This window comes from Microcaecilia unicolor, chromosome 9 (genome assembly GCF_901765095.1).
Source record: "Microcaecilia unicolor chromosome 9, aMicUni1.1, whole genome shotgun sequence".
NCBI classification, from domain to species: Eukaryota; Metazoa; Chordata; class Amphibia; order Gymnophiona; family Siphonopidae; genus Microcaecilia; species Microcaecilia unicolor.
In genome coordinates, this window is record NC_044039.1 from 178740077 (window position 1) to 178760101 (window position 20025).

Genomic DNA, 20025 nt, shown 5'->3' on the forward strand with positions numbered 1-20025 from the left:
CTTATACGCCTTCTCTGGGTACCCTTATCTACTCGTTGGCTTAGTTCTTGTCATTTGCCTGTACCACCCCTGATCTGCTTTCATTGCCCAATGCATAATTTCTCAAAGACCAAAGTTCACTGTTTGCTGTTGCTTAATCCTTCATCTGCAGATCCATTAAAAAAAGCAATATGTGACTTTTTGGATACATGCTGGGATATATACTTTGGGACAACTTATTGAGAATGGTAACATTTTATCCTTTCAGATTTTCAGAAAACGTTATGGAGTGCTGGAAATACATTTTTACCTCTGGGTATGGCTCACCCACAGCATTAGTGCAACTGTGCAAGTAAATTAGATCTTATGATGTTGGCGTCTGAACCTAGTAAGCAACAATTTTGCAAGCAAGCCATTGTGCTTGACTACACAGCCTCTCATTTATAGAAAAATTAAGATCTGAGTTGATAAGACCTACAGGGACCCAAAAAGTATGGGAAAATATTTATGTTTATGTTTATTTGTTGCTTGGTATACTGTCTTCTGAATTCATCACACAAAGTGGTTTACGAGAAGCTATATAAAAGGCAGAATGGAAAAAGAGCACCATTAATCAATAGAACAAAAGAAAATAAGGAACAGTAGAAACGCAAAAGGAGAGAGAAGGAGGATAGAAAGGCAGGTAGGAGATCCAAATCTCCCTAATGAGCGGTCACTATTCCAAGGACCTTTCGAAAAGAGGTGCACCTTTAGCCCAGATCTAAACCTTAAATATGAAGGATCTAAGCTAAGGGCTGAAGGTAAACATTCCAGGAGGTTGGAGCTGTACAAAAAAAATTTTTTTTTTAAAGGCAGATTGTCTAGTGGATTCAAGACACACATGAAATACTGAGGAAATAGTCTGGTTTCATAAGTAGACAAATGGTTCAGGTTGGAACATATGGTGGGATTAAAGAGGTTAAGTACGATGGATTACCAGCAAAAAAAAACTTTAAAGTTAAAATTTTATCCCCCTGTTTACAAAGCCACTCGGCAATGCTGACACAGCTTTTTCAAAGAGAATGGGCTGTGTTGGCATAAGCACACTGGCAGCCACTAGCACAGCTTTGTAAACAGGGGGAGTTAAATTGGACCCTACATTAAATTGAGAGCCGATGATTGCAAATCAATAGAGGCATGATATGATCAAACTATTTCCATGGGAAAGGATACAGATAGCAGCTTGGAGAAGAGACGGCTGAGGGGAGATATGATAGAGGTCTATAAAATACTGAGTGGAGTGGAACGGGTAGACCTGAATTGCTTGTTTACTCTTTCCAAAAAATACTAGGACTAGGGGGCATGCAATGAATCTAAATTTAAAACAAACCAGAGAAAATTCACTCAACGTGTAATTAAACTCTGGAATTCGTAGCCAGAGAATGTGGTAAAAGCAGTTCGTTTAGCATGGTTTTTAAAAAGTTTGGATCATTTCCTGAAAGAAAAGTCCATAAGCCATTATTAAGATGGACTTGGGAAAATCCACTGCAGCATAAAACCTGTTTTACTCTTCTCGAATTTTTTTTATTCATTTATTTATTTTTACATTTGTATCCCACCTTTACCCAAGGTGGGTAACAAACAGAACATACTGTATATAAAATCTTAAAACATATATCAAGACAAATCAAGAAGCAGAGTTCATCATCATGAACACAGTCTAAAAGAATCTCAGTCTTCCAAAAAGGCCCTTACCAAAAAATAGGTTTTCAAGAGTTGTTTAAATTGTTGAAGATTATCGCATAGTCTTAAGTAGCCTGGAAGGTCTTCCCACAAAATAAGTCCGGTAATCGAAAATGACCATGCACTAGTAGGCGAGGGTAGACACAATTGCTGAGATCTTTCAGAACATTCAGAAGGGCTAGAATAGTACAATTTCAAGACACTATTAAAGTAAACCATAACATTTGCATAAACTCACTGACAAATCAGCGTAAGAACTTTAAACATCACCCGATACGTTACGGACAGCCAGTGAAAACGTTTCAAAACGGGAAATATGCACAGATTTTGAAGTCCGATAATTAACCGTGTTGCCGCATTCTGGATGACCTGCAGAATCTGGAATTTAGCAGATGACATCCCTAAATACAATGAATTACAATAATCAATTTGAGCTAAAACCCCGTTCTGCACAATTGTCCTAAAATCCGACCTGCAATTGAAAAAAAAAAAAGACATGAAATAACAGAATTAACTTGTTTGTGCATAGACAGATTTTCATCCATCAACACTCCTAAATTTCAAACAAAATTCTTAACAGTCAACTTCACCCAACAGGACTGCAGCCCTCAAGGACTGAGATTGCTCACCCCTGTCATAAACAGTAAAATTTTAGATGATGGCAGGAAAAGATAGAATGACCCATTCATTTTACCCAGTTATTCTGTCCAATAAGGGACACATACTAGCTGCCAACTCTATGATTGTTTGTAGCACGTAGCTTCATATCCAACCTGTTTTGCTTCTTCCTCATTTATTCTCCAGCAACCTGGGAAGATAACCACAGAAGAACATCTAAACCAACAGCCAGACCTCCCCCCATCCCGTCATGTCTTACCAAGTTGTCCAATAATCTAAACAATTGCAAAAACTAGTGAAACTGTTGCTTGAATATCCAGCTTCCTAGATCTGCGTGGCCTTGCTGGACTGTACCTGGCCACCACCAACCTGCTGAAAATGATCCAGTTGGTTTCTGGATACCCTTTTGGTATCAACCTGGCTGTCCCATGGCCTGTAGAATGAATTCTTTATCTATCCTTTGATCATTTTATCACTGCTTCTCTTGCTTCTGCTCTTGAAAGAACAAAAGAACTCTCAATCCTGCAATCTCCCAATCCTGTTCTACCGATGCCCTAGAACATGGTGCTAAATAAGAGCCGTCAGTCCGATTAGTCTCCAAATCTGATTCCTGAAACAATTCCATAGACTCCAGTTATCTCTGGCTTTCCATTCACTTCCTTTCCACTAGGGATCCTCAGTGCTTCTATCGTGTTTTCTTGAAATTTCTTATTATTTTTGTTTCCATTATCTCCACTAGGAGTCCATTCCATGCATGGAAGCCCACTTTCAGTGAACTGCTGTTTTCTGAGGTTGCTTCAGAGCCTGCAGCTATTAGAGCGTCATATTATGACCTTCTTACTGTGGCAATACAAAAAACCCCAAGAGAGAAACAAAAACTAAATGAATCAAACAAACAAAAAAGTCAATCCCAAAAATGTAATGAGTCGGTGACACACTCAAAACAAACAGTAGTAGAATATCTCAATTCATCCTATAGTGAATGAGCGCCATCTGGGAAATAGAATCTAGATAAGTTGGCTCGTGTTTGTTCCTTTAGTTTGCAGTGGGGACTTGAGTTAATGAAGTAACCAAAAGTTTGCTTCACTCGTTATCAGAAGTTCATTTTGTGCCTCCTTGAGGTTATCTCGGATGACACCAGAACAGTAGTAGAACTCTTAATTAGGTGATTTTTGGTAGTGTTTTCATTTTACACTTGCACTCATTCACTTTATTGAAAAATTGGGGGGGGGGGGAGGGTGATTGTTTGGGAGAGTGTTCCATGATGTATAGAGCTTCTCATGTGAGCCGTTTTGTGGCGCTGTGACTCACTGAAGTAGGCTCGGTTATATGTACAGCCTATACTGAACTCCCCATTTCACCACTTATAAAAATATTAAAATTATAAAATCAAAAAATTTTAAAGAATTTGGACAACCTTTGATTCCTTTGGTTGAAATGAGATATTCTACTACTGTTTGTTTTGAGTGTGTCACCGAGTCATTACTTCTTACTGTGGAGCATTCTTTCTTCTGAAAAAGGTTTGCTTCTTGTTCATAATTGATGCTCTTTCAATACATCTGAATGTCTCTATCATAGTTACCCTGTCTTTCCTCTTCTTCTTCAGCCTTGAATTCACATGTCATAGAACTTTTGTTGTAAATCCTGTATTACTTGATAGCCTTTCTCCGGACCACTTCAAGTGTGTCTGTATTTTCTGGTAGCACAACTTCTATAAGAGCATTATTTCTTCTGTTTTTTTACCCTACTGATCAAATCCCTCCCTATGCAGCCTACATTTGCTCTGGCTCCAGCCCACACCTTCTCATACTTTCTTGGTACCTTAAGATAACCAGACTATCACTACAAGGTTCCTTTCCTGGTTGATGCACATCTATTTCTTGTCTGCTTCAAATTTCTGCATCTCAAATGCATGTCTGCATTTTTTTTGTATTAAATATTACCTGTGATTCACTTGACTCTTCTTTGAACTTTCTTGTTGTAGACCTTAGGGGCAGGTTTACTAAAGGGGCCCTTTTACTAAAGTGCATTAGGCACTTATCATATGGGTTAGTGTATGGTGACCACTAATGCACAAGCGCAGTAACAGGTTTTGAGGTAGTTTGACACTTACCATACTAAACTGTGTGCTAAGGGCATTTGGTGTTAGGGGCGGCAACTAGGTAGGACATGGGTGAACAATGGGCATGGAAGGCATGTTGCAGTTAGCGCACAGCACGTCTGCAGTCAGCATGGGCCCATTTACTGCCTCCTAAATTACATCGCAGCTATTATGAATATGTGCAAATGTTTACTATTTACAAAGGTACAACAGAGAGGGTCAAAGTACACAGAATGCAACATACAAAAATCTTCATGTGTCAGGGGTCGACTTTCCATTGACCCCTGACACAGGTGCTGTGACACCGAAATACGGCCCATGTCAGGTCTCTGAATAAAGCATATTTGTCTGCTCCAGTCTTGAAAGCCCTTTGTGCTTTTTTAGTGTTAGTATTTACAAAGGGGAATTTTGCAAATGTTGTCACCAAAGGAGCCAATACACAAAAAATATACAAAACACAAAAAGGGTGTCAAATGCTTAAAGACATAAGGAGAAGCTATCTGTATATTTTTATGCATATATTCGGCATCAATAAGAGCACTCAATATCTGGAATAACTATTGAGAAACTGAGCTGTATCGCGCTTTCCCTTATATTTCTGCAGTATGAAATGAATGGATGTTTTATAGGGGTCTTTTCAGTAAAGCTTTATCGTTCACTAACAGAATTAGTGTGTACTAAATGATAAGAAGTCCATTTTATACCTATGGGCTTCTTAGCATTTAGCATATGTTAATTCTGTTAGCACGTGCTAAGCTTTGGTAAAAGGGCCCATAGAAAAAGGCTGAATATTGCTTCTAATCGTATAACTTTAGGCTCAGAGACGTAGCTAGGTGGGTCGCCAGGGGAGCAGCTGCTCCCCCAAAAGACTTCCAATGGTACTAGCACCTATATTTCACATGATCTGTCACGTTTAAAATATGCACCAGCGCCATCGGCAGTCCGCTCTCCACTCCCCTGCACCCTCAACCTGGCTACGCTTCTATTTAGGCCCCACTCCTAGAACGCCCCTAGTCCTCCTCAAGATATAGGGATAAATTTCAACCATATGTTGCCTTATATGGCCAAAATGTGTCCAGATTACAGCTCAGCATTTTGAAATTAAAAAACACTTATTAGTCAATGCTGTTCACGTAAATGGTTCTGCATATCAGCTCCTGACATATCAGTATTTTTGCGTGTTTCTTGTTGTTTTCTGTATGTTGGTTCCTTTTGTGATAAGATATTGCAGCTAAATACATAGATTTCAAAGCTATTAAACTGAACCAACCAGTGGGCAGATCTGCGAGGCCCTCTACTAACCAGTTTTCTGTTCTCAAAGTATATTCCGTGAGCCAATCCCTGCCTTCATAGCCAGGGCATCTTTCATACTACTAGGAAAGTCAGTTTGCTAGCTCACCAGTTCACTGCAGCCATCTGGTGGTTTGGGGCCAAAATGCGGACCCATTCTCCCCTGCCGCTCATAGCTCATATCCTGCTGCTACCACATCCTAACATGTTGTCTTCATCCTTGTTCTTCAGGGAAAAGGAACTGGATACTTGAATGTCTAATAAATACTGAAGAGAATATAGCACATCCCAGGAATGTTCAGGTAATATGTAAATAGTCTCCACTACTTTACTTGACATTTATTGCCGATCGAATTACGTACAAAAAATAACTATGTAAGATTTCATCAGCTGTTGAAAATGTAGCTTTTAAATAAGTTTTATACTTGATTTTTTTGTGATATGTTGAAAATCTTTATAAGATTGTAATGATAGCTAAATTTAATTGGGTTTTTTAAATGTTTTGTAAACCACCTGGAGCTTTTGGACCAGAAAGTATATAAATAAATGGCTACTTAGGACATAAGTACATAAGTACATCAGTAATGCCACACTGGGAAAAGACCAAGGGTCCATTGAGCCCAGCATCCTATCTACGACAGCAGCCAATCCAGGCCAAGGGCACCTGGCAAGCTTCCCAAACGTACAAACATTCTAATATACATGTTATTCCTGGAATTGTGGATTTTTCCCAGGTCCATTTAGTAGTGGTTTATGGATTTGTCCTTTAGGAAAACGTCTAACCTCTTTTTAAACTCTGCCAAGCGCTTTGGTAAAAGGACCCCTAATGCACCCTTATAGCATAAAAAAAGCGTTTTGCAGTATTTTTCCTGTTAGCATGCACTAAGGGGTCATTTTAACAAGATGCAGTAAAAAGGGGTCCTGCGGTAGCAGTGGTGTTCATTTTTGCCATGCGCCAGGGACCTTTTTACCACAGCAGGTAAAAAGCCTGAAAAAATACATGGCCATGCTATAAGCTTGCACTTACCACGTGGCCATGCGGGGGAGCACTTACTGCCACCCATTGACATGGCAGTAAGGGCTCCCGCACTACCTCGGAGCTATCCCCCTGCGGTATATATATTTTAAAAAATCCAGCAGTGCCAGAAATAGCGCACGCTGGAGGCGGAACTACCTAATCCACTGAATTACATTTCCTCCTATCCCATGACTTTTTAATTTTCTCAGCTCGCGGCTTGGGAGCGCCCCCAAATTTTGGTGCTTAAATCTAAGTATCATATATAGAATCCAGGGGTGGGTGTATTTTACAATAATTCACATTATAGAATGAATCTCTAGTAGAAAAAGTGAAGAAGCAGCCTAATGGTTAGGGCAGTGGGCTGAGAAAAGCCAGATTCAAATCCTATTGATGCTCCTTGTGACTTTGGACAAGTTACTTAAATTTCCACTACCTTAGATCGTAAGCCCTTCAGATGCAGGGAAATGCTTACTGCATCCGAATGTAATTCAGCTTGAGCTACTGCTGAGAAAGAAGTGAGTAAAAAACTGGAGCCCATGGGTTGTGAGTCCTTTTAAAGGACCCCACCAAAGGTGTTTGAGCTTCCGACATTACGTGGGTCATAGTGAAATCTTGGCAGCTCATATGCTTTAAACATCTTTTGACAGAAGCTATGAAAACAAAACTACAGACTATTTTTGGTGGGCTTCATTTTCAAGCTTAGGTTTTTTTTCGTACTGCAATCTGGGCAAGAATAATGCAGATGATGTCAGGAAAGAATATATTACAGAAATACAATGGATAAGTCTGCAGGAACTGATATGACCTTTGAAAATCCAAAGGCATGTTCTATAGTGTGGTTATGGCAATTGCAAAGTTAATTAGCACTCCATATTCCCAGAGCTTATAGCGATCAATTAGGAGCAAGGCATCAGTGGGAATCTAATTTCACAGTGCACCCAGCAATGCCAGTTGCCAAGCCAATGAAATTAGTGACAGTCTTGGAACATCAGTGCTGCACTGTGATAGATTTAATGTGGATGTAATAAAGAAACATAATTCAGCAAATGAATGATGTAGGAGATTGCAGGTGGAGGTGGAACAATGCACTTCCACTTGACAGCAGTGGGAAGGTAGGGTATGTAGGAAAGGGAGTCCAAAAAGCACACAAACAGAAGCAAGTAGTAGCCAAAAGGGGCACAAGGAGCCTTCAAATTTATCAGTTGATCAATGGAAAGATATAATCTTGCAGGCTGTTAAAAAAACAATCACTAACACCAACAAGCTGGGCAGGAATGCAATTTAACTTGAAAAAATGCTTCCCCGCACAAGTTTGAGCTGACACCCCCTCTCTTGAAGGCTCCTTCTGCTCTTTTGGGCTACTAGTGGGAAGGTAGGGAGTAGGACATCACTGATGCTCTTTACATTACTTCCAACACTTCTGTACAGTATACAGCATTTTCAAATTAGCGCTGGAATAAGACATAGGAAAATGTAGGAAGGAGATTCTGGAAACCAAATTTAGGTTCTCAGGTAGGCTCTATCTTATCTATCTATATGTTCCATCTTTGCTTACATCCTATGCTGTCTATTAATATATTTTATTGTGTATTGTTGACATTGTAATGTAGCATACTATGCCATACTTTGCATTGTAATTTGAGTATTTTTACTGCTGTAATTGTATATTGCTTATGTTTGACTTATTCTTGCTGTACACTGCTTTGAGTGAATTCCTTCAAAAAGACGGTAAATAAATCCTAATAATAAATAATAATAAATGAAGCTGAAATCTGATTTTTAAAAAGGGTTCCTAGGGTGATCTGGCAAATTACAGACTGGTAAGCCTGACTTCAGTACTGGGGAAAATGGTGGAAACTATTATAAGATGCATATAAGTCCTAATTAAATCTAATTAGTGTTGATAATTGCTTGTTAGAAAGCCAATCATTGGCACTAATTGGCTCGTTATTCTATTAAATTGCACATGCAAATGGGCGACACATGTAAATTTACACACTCAATTTTTGGCAACTTTTCTAGAATCAGGGGGACCACATCTACTTTTTATGATAATTGCATAAGTGTCCCCAGGCATGGAGAATAGGCAGACAGGGAACAGGATAAACACTTTGGTGCAGACTTCTTAAAATACAGCTATTCTTTCTGACACATGCACACACCTAGTTACATCTGCCTCAGAAGAGGTTTACTTTTGTGCACTTAGAGGTCCTTTTACCAAGCCGCAGTAAAAGGGGCCCTGCATTGGCAGCAGGGGCCATTTTTGCTGTGTGCTGAGGCCCCTTCTACCGCAGTGGGTATAAAGGCCAAAAAAAGAAATGGTCAAGTGGTAAGATTTCACTTACCGCATAGCCATGCAGGGAGGAGCACTTACCGCCACCCACTGAGGGGACAGTAAGGGCTCCCACGCTAACCCGGCGGTAACTGGATAGTGTGCGGTGCTGCCCGATTACCGTCGGGTTAGTGCCTGCAGAAATATTTTTTAAAATATTTCCACTAGCGCTGGAAATGCTACACACTGGGTATGGAACTACCACCGGCGCCCGCGTTGGGCCAGCAGTAGCTCCAGATTGGCGTGTGATAAGCCTGCAGTGGACTTACCGCCACTTAGTAAAAGGTCCGTTACTTTCCATATCTTTATGAAACAGGTGCAACATCTGAGCTTATGCACCTTTCCTACCTAGGGGGCCCTTTTACTAAGCTGCTTAAGTCTCTACATGCACCCAACGCGCACCAAAATGGACTTACCGCCTGGCTACCATGTGGATCTTGCGGTAATTTCATTTTTGGCGCGCATCCGATATGCATGGCTGAAAAAAAATTATTTTTGGGCATGCGTATTGGATGCGCACCAGGTGGCATTTGGCGTGCGTAGGTCTTTACTGCCCGGTTACCATGTGAGACTTTACCACTAGGTCAATGGCTGGCAGTAAGGTCGCAGACCCAAAATGGACGCATGGCAATTTTGATTTTGCCGCACATCTATTTTTGGCAAAAATTTTAAAAAGACCTTTTTTTACAGGCGCGCTGAAAAATGGATCGGCGCATGCCCAAAACCCACGCCTATACTACTGCAAGCCATTTTTCAGCATGCCTTTGTAAAAGGACCCCTAGGTGCACTGTTCTAACTACCCTGACAGAGAAGAGGATTTCCTAGAGGAGGGAATATTTATATATATAGACTGCATTTTCAAGCCTATTAATCTTATTGTTCATGACAAACATACCTTCATTAAAAAAAATGCTACAAATGACCCTGGGTAATTTGTACCCGCCAGCTACTTTGAAAATTAAAGTACGTACATCATTTCTCTTTGAAAGTAAAAAGTACTTGTGGACACTTTCCAAATGGAAAAAGTTTAAAAATTGCCCCCACAGATTTTTTTCTTTTAAAATCATTTATTTGATAAGAATTGTTCTATACTCTGTATTTGCAGACAATAGGTTTCGTGAAGGATATGCTTGGTGAATGCTAAAAGTAAAATAAGAACATTTTTTTTACATCGCTGCCAATTGCCGCATATAAGACACTGTTCGTCAGTAAGGAAAGTTGTGTCTTATAGTGGTAAGATTTTTCTGTGCGCTCAATGTTGATTAAGATCAGTTTTTGACTGCTGCTGTAAGCTAAGCTGACTTTCATTGTTCTCGTCCTGATTTGCTGCCATCACCTAGACAGAAAAGAAGAATCTGACCTGAATAGATACAACATGAATAGAGCAGTTAGACACTAATAAAAGAAAACTGTATTGATCAGACTTAAAAGTCTGCCTGCTGTAAATATGTTGGTGAAGTACATGCGTAGTATGTATTTTCTACATTACGTAAAACTTTGTTACTCTGCACACATTCCACACAGACTTCACCCTTGAACACTCTTACGTGCAGGCCATGGAAAAGTACATAGCTTCTCGTCACTGAGCATACTTCTATAGCGTAACCCATGAGGTAATTTTGTAAGAGCCCTTTTATGTACATCAAACAAGGTTTCCATGCAAAAAAAACTAGGGCTGCATTTAGATTAAAATTTTTGGAGAGATCAATTTCTTTACATTTAAAAATAATGTTTTGCTTTTAAAAAATACATTCCCTGATTTTAATGATATTGTTTCACACAGTAGATATTATATTTAGAACTATCATTTCAAAATGTTCCCCTTTATAAACCGAGTGAACGCACTTTAATATGAACAAGGCTTTTACACTTGAGCTATGTATTTGTGTTTCAGCACTTTTATAGCCTAATTTGTATGTGGTGAATTCTCAAATACACATATGCTTATATCATCATCAAGTAATTTTATGTCATTATCCAGCTTATTTTCGAAGGAGAAGGGCGGCCATCTTCCGACACAAATTGGGAGAAGGCCGGCCTTCTCCTAAGGCCGGCCAAATCGGTATAATCGAAAGCCGATTTTGGCTGGCTTCAACTGCTTTCTGTTGCAGGGCTGGCCAAAGTTCAAGGGGGCGTGTCTGCAGTGTACCGAAGGCGGGATGGGGGCATGGTTAAGAGATGGCCGTCCTCGGCCAATAATGGAAAAAAGAAGGCCGGCCCTGACGAGCATTTGGCCGACTTTACTTGGTCCCTTTTTGTTCACGACCAAGCCTTGAAAAGGTGCCCGAACTGACCAGATGACCACCGGAGGGAATCGGGGATCACCTCCCCTTACTCCCCCAGTGGTCACCAACCCCCTCCCACCCAAAAAAAACCCCCAAAAACATTTTTTTGCCAGCCTCTATGCCAGCCTCAAATGTCATACCCAGCTCCATCACAGCACTATGCAGGTCCCTGGAGCAGTTTTTAGTGGGTACTGCAGTGCACTTCAGGTAGGCAGACCCAGGCCCATCCCCCCCACCTGTTACACTTGTGGTGGTAAATGGGAGCCCTCCAAAACCCACCCCAAACCCACTGTACCCACATCTAGGTGCCCCCCATTACCCTTTAAGGGCTATGGTAGTGGTGTACAGTTGTGGGGAGTGGGTTTTGGGGGGGGGGGTTGGGGGGCTCGGCACACAAGGTAAGGGAGCTATGCACCTGGGAGCAATTTGTGAAGTCTACTGCAGTGCCCCCTAGGGTGGCTGGTTGGTGTCCTGGCATGTGAGGGGGACCAGTTCACTACAAATTCTGGCTCCTTCCATGACCAAACGGCTTGGATTTGGCCGGTTTTGAGATGGCCGCCATTAGTTTCCATTATCGGCGAAAACCAATGTCGGCCATCTCTAAGGGTGGCCCAAATGTTGAGATTTGGCTGGCTCCGACCGTATTATTGAAACGAAATATGGCCGCCCATTTTGTATTGATAATACGGTCAGGTATGCTGCTTTACGGGGCCGTCATTAGAGATGGGCGCCCTTATAGATGGGCGCCCCCATTCGATTATGCCCCTCTATGAGTGTTGTCTATTTCTTTGTTATAGATTTTTTCTTTGTTTTTTAAATTATCTATATGTTTATGATTTTAATACATGTTTTTACCCCAACGCAGTCTTTGGGCAAAATGTGGCCAGAGCGGGTGACTATTTTAATAAATTGCATACTTCATCAGACTGTTGGTCTGCTTGTTTCTTCATTGCTACTCTAATTTCTGGATCATCGCCTCTTATTGTTTGTTGTGTTTAGCCATTTTGCAACATGCAAAATTTAAAAAAAAAAAACAGATTTGGCTTTGTGACTACCACAGGAAGAATTTCACCAAGACCCAGGGCAGCGTAGAAGGGTTGGTTGAGAGGAGTGGGTGTCTACTGGCATCCCCTTTCTCTTCCCAACCTGATCAGCCTTTCTCAGTTACCTTTTTATATTGGCCTCAGGCATTTCTCCTTCCAACCCAATGAACCGGTTAAAGAGAACTGAACCCTGGTGTCCAGTGGCATGCTCCCATCCACCCACCTGACCCCTCCTGCAGGTACCCCCTTCTCTCCCCAACTCAAAATAAAAACCCACTCTGTGGTGAAATCTCTGGTATCTAGTGGCACACCCCACCCACCCATTAGATCCCTCCACCACGGAGAAAAAAAGAGACAACAAAGGTAGAAAAAAAGTATTTGTTTTCTGAATTAATTAATTGTAATACATCTGCTTTGAGAAATGTGCATCTCTATCTTGCATTTCAGTTTCTATTACTATGACAGGTTTTCTATATAGGGCTTGAATGTGTTTGCAGGGTTTGTACACTGGAGCTCTGAAAGGGATTCGCTTTAGAGTAACAGGGAGCTCTAAGCTAAAAGCCTACCTTTTTGATGCTGCTTTTAACTCCTAACCCTTATTCACTTGTTCAGAACCCTTATTTTATCATCCTCACTTTAATATTCCCTTATCTCTTATTTGTCCTGTTTGTCTGTCCTAATTAGATTGTAAGCTCTGTCGAGCAGGGACTGTCTCTTCATGTTCAAGTGTACAGCGCTGCTTACGTCTAGTAGCGCTTTAGAAATGATAAGTAGTAGTAGTAGTAGTAGGATTCCTCCTTCCCCTTCCTTCTGGTCCCCCTACCTTGGTACAGGGGGCTCATCTTAATTTTTCTTCCTGGAGCTCATTCAGTCCCAGCTATGCCTCTGCCCACACTCCACCCAGAGGCGTAGCTAGGTGGGGTGCAAGGGGAGCAGTCGCTCCCCCAAACACATTTTGAATAAAATGATGCCTATGTGGATCAGCCCTTCAGCTTCACACTGATGCCTATTTAACAAAAGGTCTGCTCCCTCTGACATCATAACTTGGCTATGCTTCTGACTCCACCCCCTTCATACCTTAAAAGGCAAGAACAATGCCTACTTGCTTCTGCCTCCGGCACTGCCATCTTGAAAAATGGTGCTGTGCTGCGCTGTCCTGCGCAGCACATCCTGGCGATGCACTGGGCAGGGTCAGTTTGCCATATAATGGCTCTCTGTTCCAAATCAGGAAGGGTTTAGAACAGTTCAAATAACTAGAACTATGTTTCAGAGCAATTATGTACATGAATTGTATCTGTCAGATAGTTGAAAACACAGCAAATGGCAATAGATACAGTCTTTTGCTTCCCCTTTCTAATTCTTTATTCTTAATTACTAGGCTCAGCGCAAAGCTGACTCTCCTCAAAGGGATTTCTGTTGTTGGAGGCTGATCTTCTGGGACTGTCCCTAGTCCAGGAGCAAATTAATCAAATCCTCAATTATACTTACTGCCATTCTCTTTAAGTACTGCAGATTATCTTTTCATTGAGGCAAAAATGGGAAATTTTCATGAAATGTCCTCTTTCATTTCATATTATTTTAAATAAAGCAGCCGTGGCCCTTCTTAAAAAAAAAAAAATAATCTGAACTCATCCAGTGTTTTCCCATCCCAGTCTGTGGAGTCCATAATTCCAAATGGGGTAGAAGTCCCCAGTGGCTCCTGCCCCGCCAGCTTGTTACTGTATTAAGATTTATTTATTTATTTGTTGCATTTGTACCCCACATTTTCCCACCTATTTGCAGGCTCAATGTGGCTTACATAGTACCGTCAAAGGCGTTTGCCCAGTCGGTGGATAACAAACACTACTACTACTACTACTACTACTACTACTATAAATCATTTCTATAGCACTACCAGTCGTACGCAGCGCTTCACAAATGAACATAAAGAAAAGACAGTCCCTGTTCAAAAGAGCTTACAATCTAAATCAGGACAGACAGACAGGACCAATAAGGATAAGGGTAAGACAGACAGAAGGACACATAGGAAAAGGGACTATTGAAGAGAGGAGGACAAGATAACGGTTACGAGTAAGTGACAAGTTAGGCATCAAAAGCAGCATCAAACAAGTAGACCTTAACAGGGGCGTAGCTAGACACCCAATTTTGGGTGGGCCTGGGCCCACGATGGGTGGGCAGAAGAACTCCACCTTGTCACAAAATGTGATTTGGTCTCTCCCTCTCTTGCCTGTATACCATATGGTCTCTCAAACATCCCCCCCCCCCCCCCCCCGCCCCCGCATATCTTTTAAATAGCAGATTTTCACCGGCAGCGAGCAGCATCTAATACACACTGCTCATGTTGGCCCCACAGCATATATCAGTCGCTGCTTGCTGCAGGCAAAGATCTGCTATTTACAAGGTATGCAGGAGGGAGTTTTGGGGAGTTTTCAGCTGGTAGAGCTTGGGAATCCCTGCCAGCCACATCATAGGTGTGCTGCTACTTGATGGGCCTAAGCCCAGAGTGGGTGGGCCTGGGCCCACCCTTGGCTACGCCACTGGGCCTTAAGCCAGGATTTGAAGGCGGCCAGGGATGGAGCTAGTCGTAACAGCTCAGGAAGCCCATTCCAGGCATAAGGTGCGGCGAGACAAAAGGAACGGAGTCTGGAGTTAGTGATGGAGGAGAAGGGTGCAATTAGGAGAGATTTGCCTAGTGAACGGAGTTTCTGGGAGGGAGTGTAGGGAGAGATGAGGGTGGAGAGGTTGTGAGGGGCTGTATAGTGATCGTATGAGGTATAAGTGGAGGGTCAGAATGGATGAAGATTGCGTGATGTCCTGTTTGATCATAGTCATGCTGTCAGACTGCACTAAGGTCACTGCCAATTCGTTGTATAGATGCACCTCCATATCTCTGTCCAACAAAATGACTGACAGGCAAGCCCATCCTCCATAATCTCACACTGCAAATGGGGTCAGGGTAGGAGCAGGGACTCCAGAATGTGCTTCACTATGTAGACCGAAGGCACGTTTTCATGATCTTGTTCTACCATGATACACCTGAGTCAGGATAGACTGCTTCAGATCCTGCAGTTGAGTCAATGAGAATGTGTGTTTGTTATACCAGCAAGACTGTGCCTTGAAGTGCACATTCCAGTAGAGACCACTTTCCTTTCACACCTGACTAATGAACCACAACAGGGCTGGTTACCAAGTAACACGTTCCCCTACCCCAGGAACCTCCATCCTACAGAGAGCGGAAACATTTTCTTAGCACTGTCAGCTTTTAAACTATTGTCCCTTTAATCCAATCTGTGAAAGCCACCTGGTTTTTCAGCTGGCTCATGGCAATAAGGTTTTAGCCAAAATCAGCAGTTGCACTTGGTTATGTTCCAGGATTTCAGCGAAATTGAAAACTCTGCGTTCAGTGATGGACTTGCAGTTCTGACAGGATTTTATTTACAAGCCTTCTTTCCATGTGCTTTACTTTAATTGTAAGGTTATTTTAAAAAAGAAATCTGATAGGTGCAGAGGTTCATTTTCAAAAGAGAAAAATGTCTAAAAAGTGGCATAAACAGCATTTGGACATTTTTCTCACCAAAACGTCCAAATCAGTGTTTTCAAAACCAATTTTCCGGACATTTTTCTATGCAGTTCTTCTGCACTATATCCAAATCTCAAGGGGGCGTGTCAGGGGTGTGTTAAGGGTGGGATTTGGGTGTTCCTAAGACCTGGATGTTTTTCAGCCGCAATGGAACAAAATGAAAACGTCCAGGACTAAAACTGCTTTGAGTTAGACCTCTTTTAATAACGACTAAGACACAAAAAACTGTCCTAAATTACCAGATGGCCACTGACAGAATAAAGGAATGAGCCCTCCAAAGATGTAAAAGAAATAGTACATGCCAGCCTCTATGACAGCCTCAGATGTTATAGCCAGTCCTAATAGAGCAGCAAGCAGGTCCCTGGAGTAGCCCAATTATACAATCACCCCCTTACTGATTAATAATCATTGAAGATGTAATCTAGTAATGTAACTAAATTTATTTATTGTGGTTTTGGGAAATCTTTTAAAACTGTACAGTACATTTTAATTAAGGATTATGGTATTTTTAGGAGAACTGGTAATGCTGTATTTTTCAATGATGCTTCATGTGGCTTTCATGAAATTATTTAAATTTTAATTTAACATGATTGTATTATTTTTATTTCTAGTTTTTTTTATGTTGTTCATGGATTTTGTTTGTTTGTTTTTGTTGTTGTTTGATTATGTATGTTTTTTGTAACCTGTTCTTGGCTCTATCAAGAGGACAGGCTAAATACTGAAATATATAAATAAATAAATGTATTGGTAGAACTAAGTTTTCTACAAGTACCAATTTCTGTTAACCCACCGTGATGCTGCATACACCCTGCATGCATACAGTAAATACATGAAGACAGAACAAACAGTCAATACTTCAGTTTAACTCCAGGGATATCTAAAGCTAAGCAGAAGAAAAATGGTCATGCTACAGAGACAAAGAGAGCCCTGGAGGTGGAGTATCGTGCAACAGAGGGTCAACACCAATGTTCCCTCTAAGCGGAGCGCATGAGCGGTTGCTCATAAATTTTAGGAGCATCACTCACAGATTTTACATGGTTGCTCACAAAAATTGTTGTTTTGTGCTATATACAAAAATGCATTGCTAATACTGGTGCTCAAAAATTGTTGGTTTTTAAAACTTTTTTTGCTCACATGAAAAACATTTGCACACACCAGTCCACTCCTAAGAGGAAACATTGCTCAGCACATCAACCCTACCCAACATAGGGCCAGATTACAAGCAAGGAGGTGTCTGGGACTCTGGAAAAAAGGAACAAAATGAGCTCATTCAGGGGCCCTTTCACAAAGCCACGGGAGGGCTAGTGCGCTGGTAGCACATGCCAAATCGACACTACTGCTGGGGTAGCACATGCGCCCGGCGGTAATTCTGAGTTTGGCAAGCACCAAATCCCACGATAGAAAATATTTTCTATTTTCTGCCGTGGGGGCATTTCCAGCAGGGACTGTACGTCTAGTAGTGCTTTAGAAATGATAAGTAGTAGCAGTAGTAATTGGCAGCATGGCCACATTGGCTCATGCTGCATGGTTATCACATGGGTAGCACATGAGCCCTTACCGCTAACTCAATGGCTGGTGGTAAGGGCTCAGACCATAAATAGGCACGCGCTAGTTTTAATTTTTGTGCATGACCATTTCCCAGTCCATTAAAAATTGGCCTTTTTTCCAGCCATGGTAAAAAGTGGCCCAGAGTGCGTCAGGGGCATAGCCAGACTTCGGCGGGAGGGGGGTCTAGAGCCTGAGGTGAGGGGGCACATTTTAGACCCCCGGTGCCGCTGACCCCCCCGCCATTGCTGGCCCCGCCGCTGACACCACCACCAACTTTGCCCCCCCTGCCGATGACCCTCTTGACCCCCCCTCCCACCGCCAACCCGCCGTCACCTACCTTTGCTGGCGGGGGACCCCAACCCCTGCCAGCCAAGGTCCTCTTCTTCCCGCAAAAGGCTTCCTTCTGTTTCTGACGTCCAGCAAAGACAGGCGACGGCGGGAGGGGGGTTGAGAGGGTCGTCGGCAGGGGGGGTCCAGGGCCAAATCTATGGGGGCCCAGGCCCCCTGGCCCCACATACCTACGCAACTGGTGTGGTCCCAAAAGATGCACCTACACTACTGCAGACCACTTTTTACCACAGCTTTGTAAAAGGACCCCTCAGAGAGAAGTGCCAGAGAGACAGGTGCAGGTTCCTGAATATGAGGTGAGTATCCTAGACAAAAGGCTCCAATGAACAGAACTAAAATAAGATTTTGTTTAAGCTCCTGAAGAAAAGAGTTGGGCAGAAGAATTGTCCCCATCAGCACAGAGGGTCCCAGAACAGAAAGCCAGATCCCATTCTCAGGCTTGATTGTAGACTCAACCCGGAATCATCAGATTAATATCAATAATTGCATTTAATGCAGTCTGCTTCATTCAGAAAATGAATTGTTAGAAAGAAAAAATCAAATATTGCTTAAGAATAAGACCTTCAAGCAGGTTGCATTAATGAACATACTTTAAGGTAAGGTCTTCGCATCCCATTGACGGTCACTTGACTTTTATCTATATTTAGGGGGAGCAGTGTTACTTCAGACAATCCTCATAAATTGCCTTGGAAATTGTCCTGCCCGTGAGCAGCATATTAGGGTGCTAATGAAACTCTTCTGTAGAACATAAAGGAGGTTAATTCTATGTGGCAAGGGCATTCATAAATGGTAATTTGGTCATTTACACATGCTTGTCTTCATATATACTGGCTACGTGCTGCCCTGTAAGCATGCACATATGTGCTATAGCGTGAATTTAGGTGAGGGTATACATATAAGTGGGGTCTGGGTGGAACATTGGTGGGACGCACCCTTACACCCATTTCTTAGCAACCTAGGTGGGAGCACTTACACCAGCTCTGTGGCTGCTGTAAGTAGCTAAGACTAAATTATAAGAACATAAATTCATAAGAATAGACATAATGGGTCAGACCAATAGTCTATCTAGCCCAGTATCCTGCTTCCAGCAGTGACCAATCCAGGTCACAAGTATCCGTCAGAAACCCAATTAGTAGCAACATTCCAGAATCCCAAAGAGAAGCAAGATTCCGGAACTCCAAAGAGTAACAACATTCCATGCTACCAATCCCAGGGCAAGCAGTGGCTTCCCCATGTCTGTCTCAATAGCAGACTATGGACTTTTCCTCCTGGAACTTGTCCAAATCCTTTTTAAACCCAGATACACTAACTGCTGATACCACATCCTCTGGCAAAACAAAATATTTATTTCCTCCTATTTGTTTTAAAAGTATTTCTATGTAATTTCATTGAGTGTCCCCTGGTCTTTGTACTTTTTGAAAGCATAAAAAATCAATTCACTTCTACTCATTCTACACCATTCAGGATTTTGTAGACCTCAATCACGTCCCCCTTCAGCCATCACTTTTCCAAGCTGAAGAGCCCTAACCTCTTTAGCTTTTCCTCATATGAAAGGAGTTCCATCCCCTTTTATGCACAGATTTGCACTGCTACGATAATACTCTAAGAAGGAAAATAAGTGCCTACTCTCCTTTATAGACTAGACTTCAGATAGACACCTTCTTGGTGACTAAAATGGACACCCCTTTATAAAATCGTCCTCCAAGTGTTGCCCTCCCACGGGCTTCCCTACAATCTTTCCAATCACCAGCCATTTTGGCAGTTAGAACAAGTTGCTGAGAAAGGCATCTTATAATATAGCATTGTGTTATTAGATAGAATTCTATGATTTCCCATAAGACAAATACCACAATAGCAGCAGTAATAAAAATAGAATCAGATATCATATATATGAGCAGGTAGCTGTGTTACTGCAGCCAGAAATGCTTTGGTCTTACTGAAAATTCTCTTCCTAAATGGCTATTTGGCTAAATGGATTTTGGCTATTACTGCACTCCAAAGCAGTGCATTTTCAACTTACATGGCTACAGTTTAGATTGTGGTAATATTTTACAGCATTTTGAAACCGATTTTGCAGAGGTCATCTCAGTAGGAAAAGAAACATCCCAGCCTAAATTTTCATATTGAGCAGACTATTTTAGAAAAGACTTATCGAGGGACC